At 46.8% G+C, this 20,660-nt stretch overlaps 1 long non-coding RNA gene across 1 annotated transcript; it reads right to left on the reverse strand.

Moving 5' to 3' along the window:
• Positions 1-338: 338 nt before the first annotated feature.
• LOC119969411 lies at positions 339-7,256 on the reverse strand. Its single transcript, XR_005461344.1, has 3 exons — positions 7,217-7,256; positions 1,912-2,370; positions 339-429 (listed from the first exon to the last, which is right to left on the reverse strand). It is a non-coding gene; the product is annotated as an uncharacterized LOC119969411 (long non-coding RNA).
• Between the last annotated feature and the right edge of the window lie 13,404 nt (positions 7,257-20,660).

The raw sequence follows: 20,660 nt of genomic DNA on the forward strand, positions 1-20,660 counted from the left end.
AAAAGCCCCTCGTCACCACATTCTGGCGCCTGTCTGGGTACACAGTGGGAGAATTCAGAATGTCCAAATTACCTAACAGCATGTCTTTCGGGACTTGTGGGAAGAAACTGGAGCACCACAGGGAGAATATGCAGACTCCACACAGACAGTGACCCAAGTGGGAATCGAACTTGGGACCCTGCCGCTGTGAAGCCACAGTGCCAACCACTGTGCTACCGTGTCGTCTTAAGAATACTGAAGTTACAAGAACACAGACCAAGGTATTGTTCAGGAGAGCACAGTAACAAGTCTTACAACAACTGGTTAAGATCCAACAGGTTTATTTCAAAGCACGAGCCTTCAGAGCACTGCTCCTTCCTCTTTCCCAGTCCAAAGCAGGCATCTCCACATCTTGTTCAGGAGAATTCAAGGGCTGGAGCAATCAAAGTGCTGTAAGAGAAAGGGGCAGCAGCAGTGACCAGAATTAAAGTGGAAAAGCAGACTTCAGAGGTAAATCAAAAGTTGAATTCCATTTTAATAGAGTCTGGGAATTGAGAGGTGAAGCAATTGTGAACAGTTGATACAGCAGTCAAGACAAAGAATTCTTGAAGGGGAAGTTGTGAAACTTGGATACTGGATTGTTTGTTAAAAGTGGAGTGAGAGCTTTATTTAAAATGTAATTTGGAAAACATGGATTTGAATGCAAACCACAAATGGAAAGCATAATTTTTTTCTTTTTTTTTCCAATTAAAGGGAACTTTTAGCATAGCCAATCCATCTACCCTGCACATATTTTGGGTTGTGGCGATGAGAGCCAAGCAGACACCGGGAGAATGTGCAATCTCCAAACGAACAGTGATCCATTCGCCATTCTGCCATCCTAAATGGAAAGCATTATTATGAAAGAATTTACAGAATGTTTTTGGGAGTGGAGTTTGCAACCTGTCATGTGACAATCATCTGGGGGATTCTGGAGAGAAATCCATAGACATTCACTTGTGGTTCAGAGGGGAGAGTATTTGACCACAGCCATTGTGTGTATTTAAAAGGATGTTGTGTTAATGAGATTGTTGCAACTTAGGATATACTTTGTTATCCATCTTAATTTTAAAGTCTGTGCATTTGTTAAACTGAGGGGCAGTAAAGGAGTATTGTATTGTAATTCTTTTTTTCACGTTTAATAATTTTTTTTTCTTGTTGTTAATTAGCAGTCCTGTGGCTCTGCTGTTCCACGTTTTATGTTTAAAAAAAGGTAAACGTACCGGGGCAGGATTCTACATTTTCTGGTGCAGTGCACCCCCACCAGCAGCAGGATCCTCCGTCTCGCCACCAGCCAATGGGGTTTCCCATTATGGGCACCCCCACGGCGTCGGAAAATCCGTTGGCATGAATGCGCTGCTGGAGAAACGGAGGATCCTGCAGGCGGATAATCCAGCCCACGGTCTTTTAAGCCATGGTTCCATTCTGGGATCATCCTGTCCAGTTATACAGCAACTGAGATCAGAACACTAATAAGGGGATCCTTGTCATTCTGAACCCCAGTGGCAGTGGTGAATTTAGCTCATTATTTTGCTCCGACTGCTCTTAGGAGTGTATATGAGCTATCTGACTCCAGCATGTCCAAATCAACTGTTGGAATGCAATGCACCTGGAAAATTCTGGAGATCCGAGTTGGAATTGAAGGCCATCTCCAGATCTACTTAAGAACCTGCAACCCATTTTGAGCATACTGATCACACATCTTATAGTCATAAGGCATACATTGTAGTGCTTGTGATCTACGTTAGTTGAGTTTCTGATGGTGTATCAGCTAACTATAAAGTGGACACCCCTTGTCTTAAACTCTTTACATCTGCTTGACAGGTCCAACACAAAAGGGACCTCTTTCAACAGGCTACAAATCATCTGGCTGGCACATACTTAAAGAAATACCTTTGTCTTATTCCAAACAGGCTGCCAAATTATAGAGTCTGGCTTGCCAAGAGTGTTCAGTCAACGATGCTCTTTACTTGTGGGAAGCCAGCCTGAGATGCGAATCCAAGCAGCTGCTTAGTTATCAAAGGTGAAGTTCATACGATTGCTGGCCCTGGCAAATAAATTATCAGTCACCCCTTTCATGTATTTTGTGCTGCAGACTTGAAGATCCTGAATATAAGATCTGGCAGAGAGCTGGATGGATCTGAAGGTAAAAAATGTTGAAGGTGATGGCAACTTTGATAGCCACATGTAATATATGTTCCAGTAGGTGTTGCAGCACACTGGGCTAGGGTGCAATCAATTCCAGCCCTCCTTCACCCGGAGTCACAACATAAGTGAATTAACCAATAATTCTTATGAAGTTTTCGAGATCTTTGGACTAGACTGTTCCAATGTCATACAGCTGCCAGATTTCTAAGTAAAAACACAATAATTGTTTCTTTACAACAAGAAAAGAGTTAAAACATACAATAATTCTAAGACCATAAGACATAGGAGCAGAATTAGGCCACTCGGCCCAGCGTGTCTGCTGTGCCATTCAATCATGGCTATTATTTTTCTCATCCCTATTCTCCTGCCTTCTCCCCATAACTCCTGATCCCCTTATTACTCAAGAACCTATCTATCTGTCATAAAGACACTCAATGTTTTGGCCTCCACAGTCTTCTGCGGCAAAGAGTTCCACAGATTCACCACCTTCTGGCTGAGGAAATTCCTCCTCATCTCTGTTTTAAATGATCGTCCCTTTAGTCTGAGATAGTGCCCTCTGGTTCTAGTTTTTCCTTCTAGTAGAAACACCCTCTCCACGTCCACTCTAACTAGGCCTCGCAGTATCCTGTAATTTTCAATAAGATCCTCCCTCATCCTTCTGAACTCCAACACACAGTCCTCAACCATTCCTCATATGACAAACTCTTCATTCCAGGGATCATTCTTATGAACCTCCTCTGGACCCATTCCAAGGCCAGCACATCCTTCCTTCGATACGGGGCCCAGAACTGCTCACAATACTCCAAATAGAGTATGACTAGAGCCTTTTACAGCCTCAAAAGTAGATCCCTTCTCTTGTATTCTAGCCCTCTCGATAAGAATGCTAACATTGCATTTGCCTTCCCAACTGCCGACTTAAACTGCACATTAACCTTAAGAGAATCTTGAACAAGGATTCCCAAGTCACTTTGTGCTTCTGATTCCGAAGCATTCTTCCATCTATTTCTCCATTCCTCCTTCAAAGTGCATAACCTCACACCTTTCCACATTGTATTCCATCTGCCACTTCTTTGTCCACTCTCCTAGCCTGTCCAAGTCCTTCTGGAGCCCCCCTGCTTCCTCAATACTACCTGTCCCTCTACATGTGTTTGTATCATCTGCAAACTTAGCAACAGTGCCTTCAGTTCCTTCTTCCAAATCATCAATGTATACTGTGAAAAACTGTGGTCCCAGCACCGGCCCCTGAGACACACCACTATTCACTGGCTGCCATGCTGAAAAAGACCCCTTCATCCCCACTCTTTGCCTTCTGCCAGTCAGCCAATCCTGTATCCATGCCAGGATCTTACTCTTAACGCCATGGGCTCTTGACTTATTTAATGATCTCTTATGCGGCACCTTGTCAAAGGCCTTTTGGAAATCTAAATTAATCTCCTTTGTCTAACTTCCTTGTTACCTCCTCAAAGAACTCTAACAGATTTGTCAGACATGACCACCCTTTGACAAAGCTGTGCTGACTCAGTCGTATTTTACCATGCACCTCCAAGCACTCTGCGATCTCATTTTTAAGAATGGATTCTAAAATCTTGCCAATGACCAAAGTCAGGCTAGCTAGCCTATAATTTCCTGTCTTCTGCCTCACTCCCTTCTTAAACAATGGTGTTACATTAGCCACTTTCCAGTCCTCTGGGACCCACCCTGCCTCCAGTGATTCCTGAAAAACCAATGTCCTCCACATTCTCCTCAGCTATCTCCTTCAGAACCCTGGAATGTAGTCCATGAGATCCAGGTGATTTACCCACCTTCAGACCTTTCAGTTTCCCCAGAACCTTCTCCTTAGTGTTGGCCAATACACTCACCTGATTCTCCTGGAGCTCTGGCATCCCACTCGTGTCTTCCACTGTGAAGACTGATGCAAAGTAACTATTCAGTTCCTCTGCCATCTCTTTGTTTCCTGTTATTATTTCTCCAGCCCCATTTTGCAGTGGTTCAATGTCTATTTTTGTCTCTCTCTTACTTTTCATATTTTGAAAAAACTCTTCCTATTATCTTTTATATATTTTTTTAAAATTTAGAGTACCCAATTCATTTTTCCAATTAAGGGGCAATTTAGCGTGGCCAATCCACCTATCCTGCACGGGGAGAATGTGCAAACTCCACACGGACAGCGACCCAGTACCGGGATCGAACCTGGGACCTTGGCAATATGAGGTAGCAGTGCTAATCACTGCACAACCGTGCTGCCCACTAATTTATTTTATTTTATGTTACAAGCTAGCTTAGACTCATATTTCATCTTCTCTCCCCCGTTGTTGCTTTTTTGGCTGTCCTCTACTCGCTTTTAAAGGCTTCCCACTCCTCTGGCTTCCCACTAAGCCTCGCCACTTTGTATGCTTTTTCTTTTGCTTTGATGCTCTCCTTGACTTCCCTCATCAGGCATGGATGCTTCATCCTCCCCTTAGCATGTTTCTTCCTCCTTGGGATGAATTTCTGTTCTGCCTCTCGAATAATCCCAAAAAATCCTGCCATTGTTGTTCTACTGTCTTCCCTGCTAGTCTCCCCTTCCAATCATCTCTGGCCAGCTCCTCCCTCATGTCTTTGGGGTTACCCTTATTCAATTGTAATACCGTTACTTATGAATCCAGTTGCTCCCTCTCAAACTGCAGGATGAATGCTATCATATTATGGTCACTGCTCCCTAAGGGTTCCTTCACCTTAAGTTTCCTAATCAAGTCTGCCTCATTACACATCACCAAATCTAGAATTGCCTGTTCCCTACTAGGCTCTGTCAGAGGCTGCTCCAAAAAAAATCTTAGTCATTCCACAAATTCCTTTTCTGGGTATCCATAACCAACCTGATTTTCCCAGTCCACCTGCATATTGAAGTCCCCCATGATTATTGTAATATTGCCTTTCATATATTCCTTTTCTATCTGTTGATTTATTTTCTGCCTCACATCTTGACTACTGCTTGGGGGCCTGTACAGAACTCCCATCGGGGTCTTTTTAACTTTGCGATTCCTCAACTCTACCCACAGAGATTCTATACCTTCTGATCCTATTTTGCTTCTTGCTATTGATTTAACTTCATTCCTTACTAACAATGCAACTCCACCGCCTTACCCATCTGCCTGTCCTTTCGATAGGACACATATCCTTGGATGTATAGATCCCAGTCCTGATCCCCTTGCAGCCACGTCTCAGTGATGTCCACAACATCATACCCGCCAATTTCAACGTGCCATATACTGAGCGCATTTCGGTACAACACCCTCAGTCCTGCATTGACCCTTTTCATACTTATCACCTTGTTCGCTCTGGCTGAGGTTAGATTCCTGCCACCTTCTATACTCTCTGTTCTATTATGTAATCTGGAAACTTTACTAACCTCTCCTGAGCCCTTGACTCCTTTAACTAGTTGAAAGTCCTCATCATTAACCTGTATTTGTACCCTCTCCTTTAACTTTGATTTTCTAATGCTAAACTGAACCCCCCCCCCCTAATGATTCTGATCTCTGGTCCCAACATGATTCAGATGAAGTCTTTCCCATTGGAACAGGTCCCTTCTTCCCCAGTACTAGTGCCAATGTCCCATTAATTCAAACCCATTCCACCCACACCTATCTTTGAGCCACGCATTTACCTCCTTTATCTTATTGATCCTGTGCCAATTAGCTCATGGCTCAGGTAGTAATCCGGAGATTATTACCTTTTGGGTTCTACTTTTGAATTTAGCTCCTAGCTGTTCATACTCCATTAGCAGAACCTCTGTTCCTGTTCTACCTATGCCATTGGTATCTATGTGGACCATGATAACTGGATCTTTCCCCGCCCACTCCAAGTTCCTTTGCAGCCTAGATTAGGTATCCTGAACCTGAGAACCAGACAGGCAACACAACCTTCGGGATTCTTGATCCTGGTCACAGAGAACCGTGTCAATGCCCCTAACTATACTATCCCCGGGCACCACGGTGGCACAGAGGTTAGAACTGCTGCCTCACTGCGCTGAGGTCCCAATTTCGATCCGTGTGGAATTTGTACATTCTCCCCATGTTTGCGTGGGTTTCGCCCCTACAACCCAAAGATGTGCAGGGTAGGTGGATTGGTCACACTAAATTGCCCCTTAATTAGAAAAAAATAATTGGGTACTCTAAATTTATTTAAAAACTATACTACCCCCAATTCCGACTACATTTCTTTTTTCTCCCCCCACTTGAATGGCTCCCTGTACCACGGTGCTATGGTCAGTTTGCTCATCCTCCCTGCATCCCTGTTCCCGTCCACCCAGGGAGCAAGAATCTCAAACCTGTTGGACAAGTTCAGGGACTGAGGCTTTTGCAACGCTACCACCTGGATCCCTCTACCTGCCACACTCGCAGCCACACCCTCCTGTCCCTGACCAGTGGCTGAGTTTAAGGTATTTAATCTAAGGGGTGTGACTGCCTCCTGGAACATAGTGTCCAGGTACCTCTCCCCCTTCCCAATGTGTCACAGCATCTGAAGCTCAGAATCCAGCTCAAAGACTCTGAGCCAGAGTGCCTCAAGCAACCAACACTTACTACAGACGTGCTCACTGGGAACCATAATGAGGTCCACCAGCTCCCACATCATGTAGGAATAACACATCACCTGACCCTCCATAACTATGTTATTTAATTCGTTTTTAATTTGGTTTTTAATTTTTTTAAACTTAAACTTTTTTTTATATTTCTCCTTATTATCTCAGTCTCAATGCAATCTCTAACCAGTAATTTAAATGAAGATTCAAATTTAGCACAGCTTCCTATTAGTCAATCAAAACTAAGCCCTCCTCCTTTGATGTCACTTTTAAGTTTTATTTTCAGTCGGAACTCGATGTCAGTTTCAGAGAATCAAGAGTAGTCCCTCCACCTCCCACCTCCCCCATCCCCCCTCCCACACACACACACACACACAGCACTGCCTCCCCCCCCCCCCCCCCCCCCCAACGTACACACACACACACAACACTCTGCTTCTTCTGGTCACTTACGTTCCCCCTCATAGCACTCTGCTTCTCCTGGTCACTTACCTTACCCCACACTGCACTCTGCTTCTCCTAGTCACAGCTCCTGAAATGAAATAGATCTTTATATCACCTTTCCAGGATGCTCTCTGGATCTCTACCTGCAGACTAACAGTGACAAATGAAGAAGAAAGAAAACAAAATAAAAAGGGTAAAAGCACCTACTCCCACTCGGCACCGAAATATCACACTTCACCAAATTACCAACTTTCAATCCCCACTCTGGCTCTCTCACTCAGGCTGTCTCCAACTTCATGTGCGCAAAGCTTACTGAACTAATTGAACTGGAATAATGGCCTGCTAATCTATTACTTTCTCTTTTGGCTGTCCAACTCGCTACCCAAACACACACAGGACAGAAGCACACAGAGGAAGGGAAAGGGTCAAACGATAGGGGATTAAAATTTGGAAGTAAGAGTGATGTGTTCTTATTGCTGATGTTGAAGTCTTTGTAGTTGGCTATCTTCTCAGGACATGGAGTGTTGAAAACCACCAGCTGGATTGGATCTTTTGGCATGTGCATTCAGTCAGAACTCACAATTTTCAGCCTCACGGGGTAAGATTAGGTTTCTATAATTATCAGGCTTTAAAGGAAGTTTTCAAATAACCCAGCCTGCCTGCAGCTGATCTGGATCTTCCTGCAGGTTCGACTGGCTATGGCGAGAGAGAGAATGGCCTTTTCTTCAGGACCTTTGAGAGATCATCAGGAAAGAGAGAGAGAAATTAGAACTGCGGCTATCCAAGCCTCTTAATCAAAAGTGAGCTTCACTCTACAAAATGGAGCCTGTCTGAGTTTGGCAGAACATTCCAGAACACAAGCACCAATCATCATCGAGAGCCAGTCAAATCCCAGGAAATCAAAGTAACCAATTGGCTGCCAGCCAAGTCCATCAAAATATGTAATATCTGGGCCAGACCAAATAGCACTGGTACCAGGAGTGTCTTGAGGTCAGACCAAATACCACCTCTGCTGGGGCGGGGGGGGGGGGGGGAGGTTCAGTAGTTGTCCAGATTTACAAAATCTGGCGTTGTAACAGAAAATAAAACAAATACACAAGGGAAGACATAGGGAACAAGTCCTCTTCTAGAAGGCCATCACTTAATGGGATAACCTGAGCCTCCTGAGATATTACTGTGGAATATCAAAAAAATTCAGCCTCTGCCTCAATACAGTAGTGTCTCCTGCAAACTATGCTCCTCTATTACTCACCTCTCTGCTGTTCTGCCGATTTACACAACTATTAAAAAACACACATCATGATTTATTTTAGAGAGAAAGAATTTAAAGTAGCTAAACTCATTAGCCTTTGGTTCGCCCATAGTTTGAATACTTTACATAATTCCATCTTATTATGAAAGGACATGGAAGCACTGGAGGAGGTCCAAAATGTATTCACAAAGAAAGCACTAGAAATGTTTGATTATATCTGTTAGGAATGATCAATAAAGTGCACTTCTTTTCAAGAGAGGGCTAAGAGCTAAAAAAAAAAGCTTTTAGACTAGTACTTAGGATATATGGTACAAACAGCCCATTTGGCCCAACCAATCCATGCCCATATTTATCAAAGAATCCTTACAGTGCAGAAGGAGGCCATTCAGCCGTCAAGACTGCACCAATGCTCTCTCTACCTAGACTCAGATCCCCAACCTATCCCCATAACCCAGTAACCCCACCTCACCTTTTTGGGCACTAAGGGGCAATTTAGCATGCCCAATCCACCTACATGATCTTCGGACTGTGGGAGGAAACCGGAGCACCTGGAGGAAAGACAGGCAGACACGGGGAGAGCGTGCAAACGCTGCACTGTGCCACCGTGCTACCCTTATGCTCCAATCAAACCGCTGCCTGTTTTTTCTCAACCAAATTTATACTAACAAACCCACCAACTCCTACAGCTCCCTCAACTACAGCTCTTCAGTCACCACTCCCTTTAAGAAATCTGTCCCATTCTCTCATTTTCTCCTCTCCGTCACATTTGATGCTACTTTCAAAAACAACACTTCAGGTACGTCTGCCTTTTTCCTCAACCGCGGATTCCTTGCCAATATGGTTGCCAGGGTACTCAACCGGGTCTGACCTATCTCTCATACCTCTTCCCGCACCCCTTCCCCTCCCTCCCAGAACCATGACAGAGTCCCTCTTGACCTCACTTGTCACCCAACAGCCTTTGCATTCAAAGGATTATCCTCAGCCATTTCAACCAACTAAAGAACGATGCAAGCAGAAAAACACATCTTCCCCCTCCACCCTCTTGTTAGCATTCCATTGGGGCCACTTCCTCCATGACACCCTCATTACACCAAATTCTTCATCCCCTCACTCACCACCTTCTCTTTCAATTGCAGGAGATGCAATTTACAACTTTATCTCCTCCCATCTCACTGTCCAAGGCCCCAAACACTCCTTTCAGGTTAAAGAACATTTTAATTCCACCTCTTTCAAGTTTTGCTCTACTGTATTCGCTGTTTCCAATGTGGTCTCCTCTACATTAGGGAGACCAAAAGTAGGCTGGGTATCCGCTTTGCAGAAAATCTTAGCTCTCTCCTCAAGTATGCTCCCAACCTTCCAGTCATTTGCCATTTCAACTCAACACTGTGGCTCATTCCCACATGTCCATCCTAGGCCTGCTGCAATGTTCCAGTGGTGCCCAATGCAAACGGGAAGAACAACACCTCGGGTGGGATTCTCCAGTGGCTATCTCTGAAATTTCAAAACACAATTGGGCGGAGAATAGGTCCAAAGCCAAAATCACGGCGGGCGCCAAATATGACGCCAAATCGCAATTTTCCGTCCTCTCGACAGCGGCGTCAATGCGGTCAGGAATGCGACGGTCAGTAAACAACGTTTGCACATCATTAGCAGGCCCGACCCGGTATTCTCCGGGGCATCCATGATTCTCCTCCTCCGACGGCCGAGTTCCAAATGGCGTGGTTCATTTGTGCTTTTAAAAATTCTGAAATTGGTGTCGTGGCTGATGAGGGAGAGAGGAGGTAGGACACAGAGAGGAGCGACTTTGGGTTGCTGGATACTGGCCAGGCTGGCTGGGGTGGTGGGGACCTTGCCAGGGCCAGGGGAGGGAGGTGGAGATGATGGGGGAACAGGCACAGTGAATGGGGTTACTCCCCACCAGACTGGAGTGGTGCCCAGTCTCAGACCACTTACAAGGCAGCCATCTTGCTGCACACACCACTGACCACCCACCTTGGCCCATGGTTCTGCAGAGTGACACCAGCCATATGGGTGCCTCCTAGCCCCCATCTCACATTCGCCACACTACCCCCCTCCCCACACGGCCACCACCTGCTGCCGGCCCACCCAGAGAAACACCTATAGGAGCCCCTAAGGGGGTGTGGTGTGGGGGGGACTGTGGAGTGTACCACTGGCAAGGGCAGTGCCAGCCGACGGTACCCTTGGCAGCAGGGTCAGGGCCAAAGGTCTCCACAGTGCTGGGCATTGGTGGGGGTAGGGATGCGGGGAAGGGGGGGGGGGGGACATGCAGAGGCCGCAATGCCACCATGTAGCTCATTGGACCAGGTTTGGCACGAGGGTATGCACCATGCTAAAATGCCAGCCCTGCACCCCCTGCAGGCAATAGATTTCGGAATTCAACCAGCAATGGTTGCCTTCCTGGTAGCCGGCTCAGCCCAGCGGAATGCCTTGTGGCTGTGCGATCTGCCATTGCTTGAGGGGGAGAAAGCTGCAGCAGCGGTGGTGCGGGGCCGATGGGACGGCGGTCTCTCTTCTGACTTCTCCCACTCCTGGCAGTTGTGCATTCTCCAGCTGTGGGGGTGGGGGGAGGGGCGGGGGTGCAGAAAACTACAGTGTTAAACAGTCCGACGCATGCAGCGCAGGAGGTGGGTAACTGGTGGCCTCAGTGGTCAGGGCACCGGGCCATGGCGGCCGTTATGGGTGCCGGCATGTGGTGCATGGTGAGGGTTTGACCGCACTCCGAGAGGGGGGATAGCATCACAGGTCTATGGGATGTGGGTTGGTGCCAGGGGCACAGTGCTGCCTATTCGCCCTAGCCACCCTGACGAGGTTGCACAGTTTTTTCGGCACTGCTGGTCGGTCTAGACGACATTGCCCACGGCGCTGACCGCCTGTGCCGTTTGCAACCCGGCACGGTGAATGGCGGCGATTGGCAGCCTTCTCCCTGGGCCGGCGTTCAGTGTCATCCTCCTCTCCTCCACAGTACCCAGGAGGGTCTCCAGTTCAGCATCTGTAAATTGTAAGGCTGCTCTCCTCACTGCTATCTTGGCTGGGATGGTGTGTGTGGGGAGTGAAGTGTGTATATGCAGCTGCAGCTTGTCAGTGTCCTGAGTGTCAATCGCGAACCTGGAGAATCTGGCACCATTTCTCATTAGAATCAATTGTGTTCCACATGGCACCAGTGCTTACCCCTTAACAGTAGTTGAATTGGTCCAGATTTGGCGCCAGATTTGCTGTCGGGGAATTCTACGAATTCTGAGTTGCCGTCAACACTCAGAAACGGAGAATCCTGTCCCTCATCTTTCACTTAGGCACATTACAGTCTTCTGAACTCAACAATGAGCTTGACAACTTTAGACTGTAATTCCAACTCCCCCACCACCACACAAATTTGTAATTTGATGTTAGTTATTTTCAACTCACTGACCTGCCCTAACATTACCTCTGCCCTCCTCCATTTGATCAGTTTCTCCATTAACACATTTTGCTACCTCACCTTTTGCCACCATTAGCACTATTTATCCCTTTTTAACATCATTAATAATCCCCTTTGTCTTATGTCCCATGACAAATTTATCTGTGGCTCCTTTGTCCCCGGTCTTCTATTCTTCCCCATCTCTTCCGCCTCATTTCCAACTATATATTCGGTACATTTCCATCTTGCTTCAGTTCTGTAGAAGGGTAATTCAGATTTACTGGGTACGGGGATAGGGTGCAGGTGTGTGCTTATGCAGGGTGCTCTTTCCGAGGGCCAGTGCAGATTTGATGGGCCAAATGGCCTCCTTCTGCACTGTAAATTCAATTTTATGGCGCACGTTGTGCAGTCCATGGTGCAGGGATTTCTGGGCGTCCATGAATGCCAATTCCAGAGGACAGTGGGGTTTCTTGAGTTCACTCCAAATGCCCGTCTATGCAAAAGAGGAAGCCAGGAGTTCCTGGGCACTCACAAGGAGGGGGCGGAATCTGGTGTGCAGCCTGAGGCAATATACCCAGGTGTGTCCATCCCATCTAAATCCATTCTTCTTGTGACTGATTTACTACAGCCCTATAGGCCTGAAGTGTTGGCTAGTGTAGACTTGTGAGATGAACAGATACTTCCAACACTGATGAAGGTTCAACTCAATTTTATTAACTACTTCTAACTAACTAATTAGGGGCAGCAGGGTAGCACGGTGGTTAGCATAAATGCTTCACAGCTCCAGGGTCCCAGGTTCGATTCCCGGCTGGGTCACTGTCTGTGTGGAGTCTGCACGTCCTCCCCCTGTGTGCGTGGGTTTCCTCCGGGTGCTCCGGTTTCCTCCCACAGTCCAAAGATGTGCGGGTTAGGTGGATTGGCCATGCTAAATTGCCCGTAGTGTCCTAATAAAAGTAAGGTTAAGGGGGGGGTTGTTGGGTTACGGGTTTAGGGTGGATACGTGGGTTTGAGTAGGATGATCATGGCTCGGCACAACATTGAGGGCCGAAGGGCCTGTTCTGTGCTGTACTGTTCTATGTTCTATAACTAACACACGATGACTGTGGGTCTAAATGATGCTAACTTAAACTAGAGACCTAAGCCTTGTCCGAACCAGTCGATTCTCTCAGCACGTTTTGTAAGTCTGTGCTGAGCTGGATGAGTTCTTGTTCCACTCAGAGGCAGCACCCAGAATGAATGGGAACCGTGGTGCCCTCTGCCTTTATAGTGTGTGTATTCTAACTGGTGATTGGCTGCGGTGTTTGTACATGTTGATTGGTCCCTGTGTGTGTCCATCAGTGAGTGTCTGCACCATGATATACTGGTGTATATTATGACATCCCCCCTTTTATAAAAAAATGTTGAGATAGGCATGTGATAATAAATAGTGTGGGTGTATGGAGAATGTGCCTAGCTACGTGTGAGGTGCGAAGACATATGTACAAAGCTATATACAGGGAACAAGACTATTTACAGAGTAAGATGCCTGGCGCAGATGACTACCATGAACTAGAACAACCAACGAATCTATTTACAAATCACTGGATAGCGAATGCAACAATAAAGGATACAGGGAGAAAAAAAACATTTCAGAGAGTCCACATGTGTACAGAGTTCATAAGTTCAGTCTCTGAGGTGGGCGGCGAACTCTCTTTGACCGCCTCAAGGGTGGGGCAATGGCTGGCTCCTCAGGATCCGGGAGGGCTGCAGCACTGTCAGGGGCAGGCAGGGTGACCGGGAGCGCCACACAGTCCACGGCGGGATCAGTAGAAGAGCTGGTCGGAGGATCCCATGACGACCCTGGAACCAGGCGAAGAGCACGCCTGTTGCGGCACCGAATGGATCCATCCGGTAAGCGGACCAGGAAGGAGCATGGGGCCACCTGCCTTAGAACGACAGCAGGCGCAGACCAGCCACCATCCGGGAGGTGGATGCGAACCTTGTCGCGTGGATGGATGTCAGGAAGGTCAGCAGCCCGTGAGTCGTAGGAAGTTTTCTGCTGCAGTTGAAACATGTGCATGCGGTGGAGCACGGGGATATAATTGAGGTTGGGAGTGAGAATTGATGGCACCGTCATTCTGAGGGTGCGGTTCATTATCAGCTGAGCAGGCGACAGGCCGGTGGAGAGCGGGGCAGAGCGATAGGCCAGCAGAGCAAGATGGAAATCTGAGCCGGCGTCGCCGGCCTTGCTGAGGAGCCGCTTAACGATGTGGACCCCCTTTTCCGCCTTCCCATTGGATTGGGGGTATAGGGGACTGGACGTAACGTGCTCGAAGTTGTAGTGTCGGGCAAAGCCAGCCCATTCCTGCCTCGCGAAGCAGGGGCCATTGCCTGAGAGCTTGCGTCCTTACCCTGAATTCGCTGCTGAACCATGTATCTCTCAAAGCTCTCGTTGACCTCGACCACGCAGTGGCTGTCGAACTTCAGAATTATGGTCTTGAACTTCGATTTGTCCTCCCCCTCATCGAAGGTGAGCGAGTTGTAAATGTGCAGAGCGTGGTCAGCGGCAGTGAAGAGGAAGAGAGAAGAGAGCAATCTTCCGTGAGTCCGAGGCAGTTTACAGGTCCCTGGCTTTGTGGTACAGCTGGAAGCTGTTTGAAAAGTTTCCAGTTCGAGCCCAGATTCCCTGCAATGCGGAGAGGCGGCGGCGGGCGAACGGAGTCTATTCTGTAGGATGGCACGAGACTGGTGGAAGGCAGATCACTGAAAGGTAGGTCTCAGAAGTGCGAGCATCCCTCAACTTCTGGTACCATGAAGTGTTGGCTCATGTAGACTTCAGAGATGAACAGATTTTTCCAACACTGATGTGTTCAACTCAATTTTATTAACTACTTCTAACTAACTAACACACGATGACTGTGGGTCTAAATGATGCTAACTTAAACTAGAGACCTAAGTCTTGTCCGAACCAATTGATTCTCTCAGCACGTGTTGTAAGTCTGTGCTGGGCTAGATGAGTTCTTGTTACACTCAGAGGCAGCACCCAGAATGAGCGGGAACCATGGTACCCTCTGCCTTTATAGTGTGTGTATTCTAACTGGTGATTGGCTGCGGTGTTTGTATATGTTGAGTGGTCCCTGTGTGTGTCCATCAGTGTGTGTCTGCACCATGATATACTAGTGTATATTATGACAAGACCGAGAAAGATGGCACTACCACAACACAGGACCCTGAAAATAGGCTGGAGTTCTCCAGGTCTCGCACTCCAGAGGTTGTCTGCCAACTCCATCACAGGCAAGAGGGTGCGGCAGGCAACTGACCTGCCTCCACCTCCCCTGTGGATCCAGGGGATACACGAAGACATAGCGGCAGGGTTAGGAAGATTAATAGAGTATACTTGCACAGGATGGGCTCGGGTGTCAGGCACTTGTAGGTAGCATCCACCTAAGCTTTGCGCAAGTTGAGAAGACACAGCTAGAGTGAGGCACATCCAGAGTGGGAAGTTGGAACTTGGTAATTTGGTGCAGTGAGGTAATTCGGTGCAGAGTGGGAGAAGATGCTTTTTCTCTACTGTTTTGTTTTCTCTCTTTCTTCTGGCCTGTAACTTTTAATCTGCAGGGAGAGAACCAGAGAGCATCTGAGACCCTGGGTGAGTTCCCCCAGTGAGCCAGAGAAGGCACAGCCAGAGTGATGCACAACCAAGAGTGAGTTTGGGAATTTGAAGCTCGGTGGGAATTCAAAGCTGGATAGGGAGGAGGTGCTTTTTAACCCTGGTAAGTGACTGGTAAGTAGTTTTTCTTTTCATTGTCTAATTTATTTATTTTTCTTTCGTTTTTTGAAATTGTAGTTATCTAAGTTTACTTAAGGTTTAAGACATGGCAGGAGATCCCAGACCCGTGTCATGCTCCTCGTGCGTGATGTGGGAGCTCAGGGACACGTCCACTGTCCCTGGCTCTTTCACATGCAAGAAGTGTGTTCAGTTGCAGCACCTGTTAGACCGCTTGATGGCTCTGGAGCTGCGGATGGACTCACTTTGGAGCATCCGCAATGCTGAGGAGGTCGTGGATAGCACGTTTTTGCAAGTTGGTCACACCGCAGGTGAAAGTTACTGAGGGAGATAGAAAATGGGTGACCAAAAGACAGAGCTAGAGTAGGAAGGCAGTGCAGGTGTCCCCTGTAATCGTCTCCCTGCAAAACAGATATACCGCTTTGAATACTGTTGAGGGAGATGGCTCACCAGGGGAAGGCATCAGCAGCAAGGTTCATGGCACCGTGGCTGGCTCTGCTGCACAGCAGGGCAGGAAGAAAAATGGCAGGTCTATAGTGATAGGGGACTCAATCGTTAGGGGAATAGACAGGCGGGTCTATGGACGCAATCGAGACTCCAGGATGGTATGTTGCCTCCCTGGTGCAAGGGTCAAGGATGTCTCGGAGCGGCTGCAGGACATTCTGGGGGGGGGGGGGGGGGAATGGGTGAACAGCCGGCTGTCATGGTGCACATAGGCACCAACGATATAGGTAAAAAACGGGATGAGGTCCTACCAGCTGAATTCAGGGAGTTAGGAGTTAAACTAAAAAGTAGGACCTCAAAGGTAGTAATCTCAGGATTGCTACCAGTGCCATGAGTTAGTCAGAGTAGGAATGTCAGGATAGATAGGATGAATGCATGGCTCGAGAGATGGTGCAAGATGGAGGGATTCAAATTCCTGGGGCATTGGGACCGGTTCTGGGGGAGGTGGGACCAGTACAAACTGGACGATCTACACCTGGGCAGGACTGGAACCGATGTCCTAGGGGGGGGTGTTTGCTAGAGCTGTTGGGGAGGGTTTAAACTAATATGGCAGGGGGATGGGAACTGATGCAGGAAGTTGGAAGGTAGTAAAACAGGGACAGAAGCAAAAGGAAGTAAGGGGGAAAGTGTAAGGCAGAGAAGCCATAGTCAAAAATCAAAAAGGGCGACAGTACAAGGTACAGTGACTGAGCGGAGCTCAGTGAATAGGCCCAGTAATACTAAAAGGAATAAAACTGAGATGTTAAGGTTCAAAACAGAGGTAAAAAAAACAACATAAATGTACTTTACCTGAATGCTCGTAGTACTCGGAATAAAGTAAATGATTTGATGGCGCAAATCATCGTGAATAACTATGACTTAGTGGCCATTACTGAAACATGGTTAAAGGATGGTCACGACTGGGAGTTAAATGTCCGAGGGTATCAAACTATTCGGAAGGGCAGAGTGGATGGTAAGGGAGGTGGTGTAGCTCTGTTATATAAGGATGACATCCGGGCAATAGTAAGGGATGACATCGGTGCTTTGGAGGATCAGGTTGAATCCATTTGGGTGGAAATCAGGAATAGTAAGGCAAAAAAGTCACTGATAGGAGTAGTCTATCGGCCACCAAATAGTAATGTTATGGTGGGGCAGGCAATAAACAAAGAAATAACTGATGCATGTACAAATGGTATAGCAGTTATCATGGGGGATTTTAATCTACATGTCGATTGGTTTAACCAGGTCGGTCAAGGCAACCTTGAGGAGGAGTTTATAGAATGTATCCGCGATAGTTTCCTAGAACAGTATGTAATGGAACCTACGAGGGAACAAGCGGTCCTAGATCTTCTCCTCTGCAATGAGACAGGATTGATTCATAATCTCATAGTTAGGGATCCTCTCGGAAGGAGCGATCACAATATGGTGGAATTTAAACAAAGGAGATTACAATGGGATGAGAAAAGAACTAGCTAAGGTAGACTGGGAGCAAAGACTTTATGGTGGAACAGTTGAGGAACAGTGGAGAACCTTCCAAGCAATTTTTCACAGTGCTCAGCAAAGGTTTATACCAACAAAAAGGAAGGACGGTAGAAAGAGGGAAAATCGACCGTGGATATCTAAGGAAATAAGGGAGAGTATCAAATTAAAGGAAAAAGCACACAAAGTGGCAAAGATTGGTGGGAGACTAGAGGACTGGGAAATCTTTAGGGGGCAACAGAAAGCTACTAAAAAAGCAATAAAGAATAAGATAGAGTATGGGAGTAAACTTGCACAGAATATAAAAACAGACAGTAAAAGTTTCTACAAATATATAAAACAAAAAAGAGTGGCTAAGATAAATATTGGTCCTTTAGAGGATGAGAAGGCAGTTTTAATAATGGGAGATGCGGAAATGGCTGAGGAACTGAACAGGTTTTTTGGGTCGGTCTTCACAGTGGATGACACAAATAACATGCCAGTGACTGATAGAAATGAGGCTATGATAGGTGAGGACCTTGATAGGATTGTTATCACTAAGGAGGTAGTGATGGGCAAGCTAATGGGGCTAAAGGTAGACAAGTCTCCCGGCCCTGATGGAATGCATCCCAGAGTGCTGAAAGAAATGGCTGGGGAGATTGCAGATGCAGTAGTGATGATTTACCAAAATTCACTAGACTCTGGGGTGGTCCCGGTGGATTGGAAATTAGCAAACATGACACCACTGTTTTAAAAAGGAGGTAGGCAGAGAGCGGGTAATTATAGGCCAGTGAGCTTTACTTCGGTAGTAGGGAAGATGCTGGAATTTATCATCAAGGAAGAAATAGCGAGGCATCTGGATAGAAATTGCCCCATTGGGCAGACGCAGCATGGGTTCATAAAGGGCAGGTCGTACCTAACTAATTGAGTGGAATTTTTTGAGGACATTACCAGCGCAGTAGATAACGGGGAGCCAATGGATGTGGTATATCTGGATTTCCAGAAAGCCTTTGATAAGGTGCCACACAAAAGGTTGCTGCATAAGATAAAGATGCATGGCATTAAGGGTAAAGTAGTAGCATGGATAGAGGATTGGTTAATTAATAGAAAGCAAAGAGTGGGGATTAATGGGTGTTTTCTCTGGTTGGCAATCAGTAGCTAGTGGTGTCCCTCAGGGATCCGTGTTGGGCCCACAATTGTTCACAATTTACATAGATGATTTGGAGTTGGGGACCAAGGGCAATGTGTCCAAGTTTGCAAATGACACTAAGATGAGTGGTAAAGCAAAAAGTGCAGAGGATACTGGAAGTCTGCAGAGGGATTTGGATAGGTTAAGTGAATGGGCTAGGGTCCATGGAATACAATGTTGACAAATGTGAGGTTATCCATTTTGGTAGGAATAACAGCAAATGGGATGATTATTTAAATGATAACATATTAAAGCATGCTGCTGTGCAGAGAGACCTGGGTGTGCTAGTGCATGAGTCACAGAAAGTTGGTTTACAGGTGCAACAAGTGATTAAGAAGGCAAATGGAATGTTGTCCTTCATTGCTAGAGGGATGGAGTTTAAGACTAGGGAGGTTATGTTGCAATTGTATAAGGTGTTAGTGAGGCCACACCTGGAGTATTGTGTTCAGTTTTGGTCTCCTTACTTGAGAAAGGACGTACTGGCACTGGAGTGTGTGCAGAGGAGATTCACTAGGTTAATCCCAGAGCTGAAGGGGTTGGATTACGAGGAGAGGTTGAGTAGACTGGGACTGTACTCATTGGAATTTAGAAGGATGAGGGGGGATCTTATAGAAACATATAAAATTATGAAGGGAATAGATAGGATAGATCCGGGCAGGTTGTTTCCACTGGCGGGTGAAAGCAGAACTAGGGGGCATAGCCTCAAAATAAGTGGAAGTTGATTTAGGACTGAGTTTAGGAGGAACTTCTTCACCCAAAGGGTTGTGAATCTATGGAATTCCTTGCCCAGTGAAGCAGTTGAGGCTCCTTCATTAAATGTTTTTAAGGTAAAGATAGATAGTTTTTTTGAAGAATAAAGGGATTAAGGGTTATGGTGTTCGGGCCGGAAAGTGGAGCTGAGTCCACAAAAGATCAGCCATGATTTCATTGAATGGTGGAGCAGGCTCGAGGGGCCAGATGGCCTACTCCTGCTCCTAGTTCTTATGTTCTTATGTACTTATGTTCTTATGTAAATAAGCACCCACCTCTGTAAATAGACTCTTATATATTACATCCTCTCTATTGCTCCTTGTTCTGATGAAATGTCTTCTTGTTGTGCCGCTCAGACATCTCTAATCTTGTGTCAGAGAAAGACTGGAAGCTCAGACCGGCGCCTCCTCCATCTTCTCTCTGGAAGGTTGCCAGCACATTGGTGGCATCCCCTGACAGTGACAGAACACGTCAGTCATGCCTGCATATCATTGGTAATTCGCACCTCCCACAAAATGTTCAGGGGTAAAATCGGTCAACCCAGTCATTGTCAACATGTACCCTCTGCACAAATTATCCAGTGGCTAGGGCATGAAAGTAAGCCTCGGCCTCCAGCAACACTGGACCTCAAGTTCACAGATCACTAAGGAGAACCTAGATCAGGAAAGATGAAAATCTCTGCACATCATCATGATATGACCCTGGTCAGTGAGAACCAATGAGCTGCATTTGGCCAGACAGGAGTCAGATATTTGTCGTAGCTCTATGAGGAACAAAACATTGTCCCCACTGCAAGTCAGCATCATTCTCCTGCACCATCAAAACTATGGGTGCCCGCTGCCACCCCATGACATGAAGCTTATCAGTGAGGTTGTGCGTGCCTAATAGTTGGATGGGAAAGAAGCGGTTGTGACTTCAGGGTGATGGGATGTGATTATTGGTCCTAATTATCACCATCCATGAATCAGCCGGCTATGAACATGAGTGCTGAGCTCTTTTGCCCCTACTGACCATTGCCACTGCACGATGGCTGATCTCCTCACCCTCTGGGACCCCTTCTTCATCATCCGTCTCAATGTCCTCCTCATCCGAGGAAACATGCCACTCTTCCATCTCCTCCCCAACAGTTCCTCACCCCGTTGAAGGGCCAGGTTGTGAAGGGTGCAGCAGATGACCACG

This window comes from Scyliorhinus canicula, chromosome 7 (genome assembly GCF_902713615.1).
Source record: "Scyliorhinus canicula chromosome 7, sScyCan1.1, whole genome shotgun sequence".
Classification (NCBI taxonomy): Eukaryota; Metazoa; Chordata; class Chondrichthyes; order Carcharhiniformes; family Scyliorhinidae; genus Scyliorhinus; species Scyliorhinus canicula.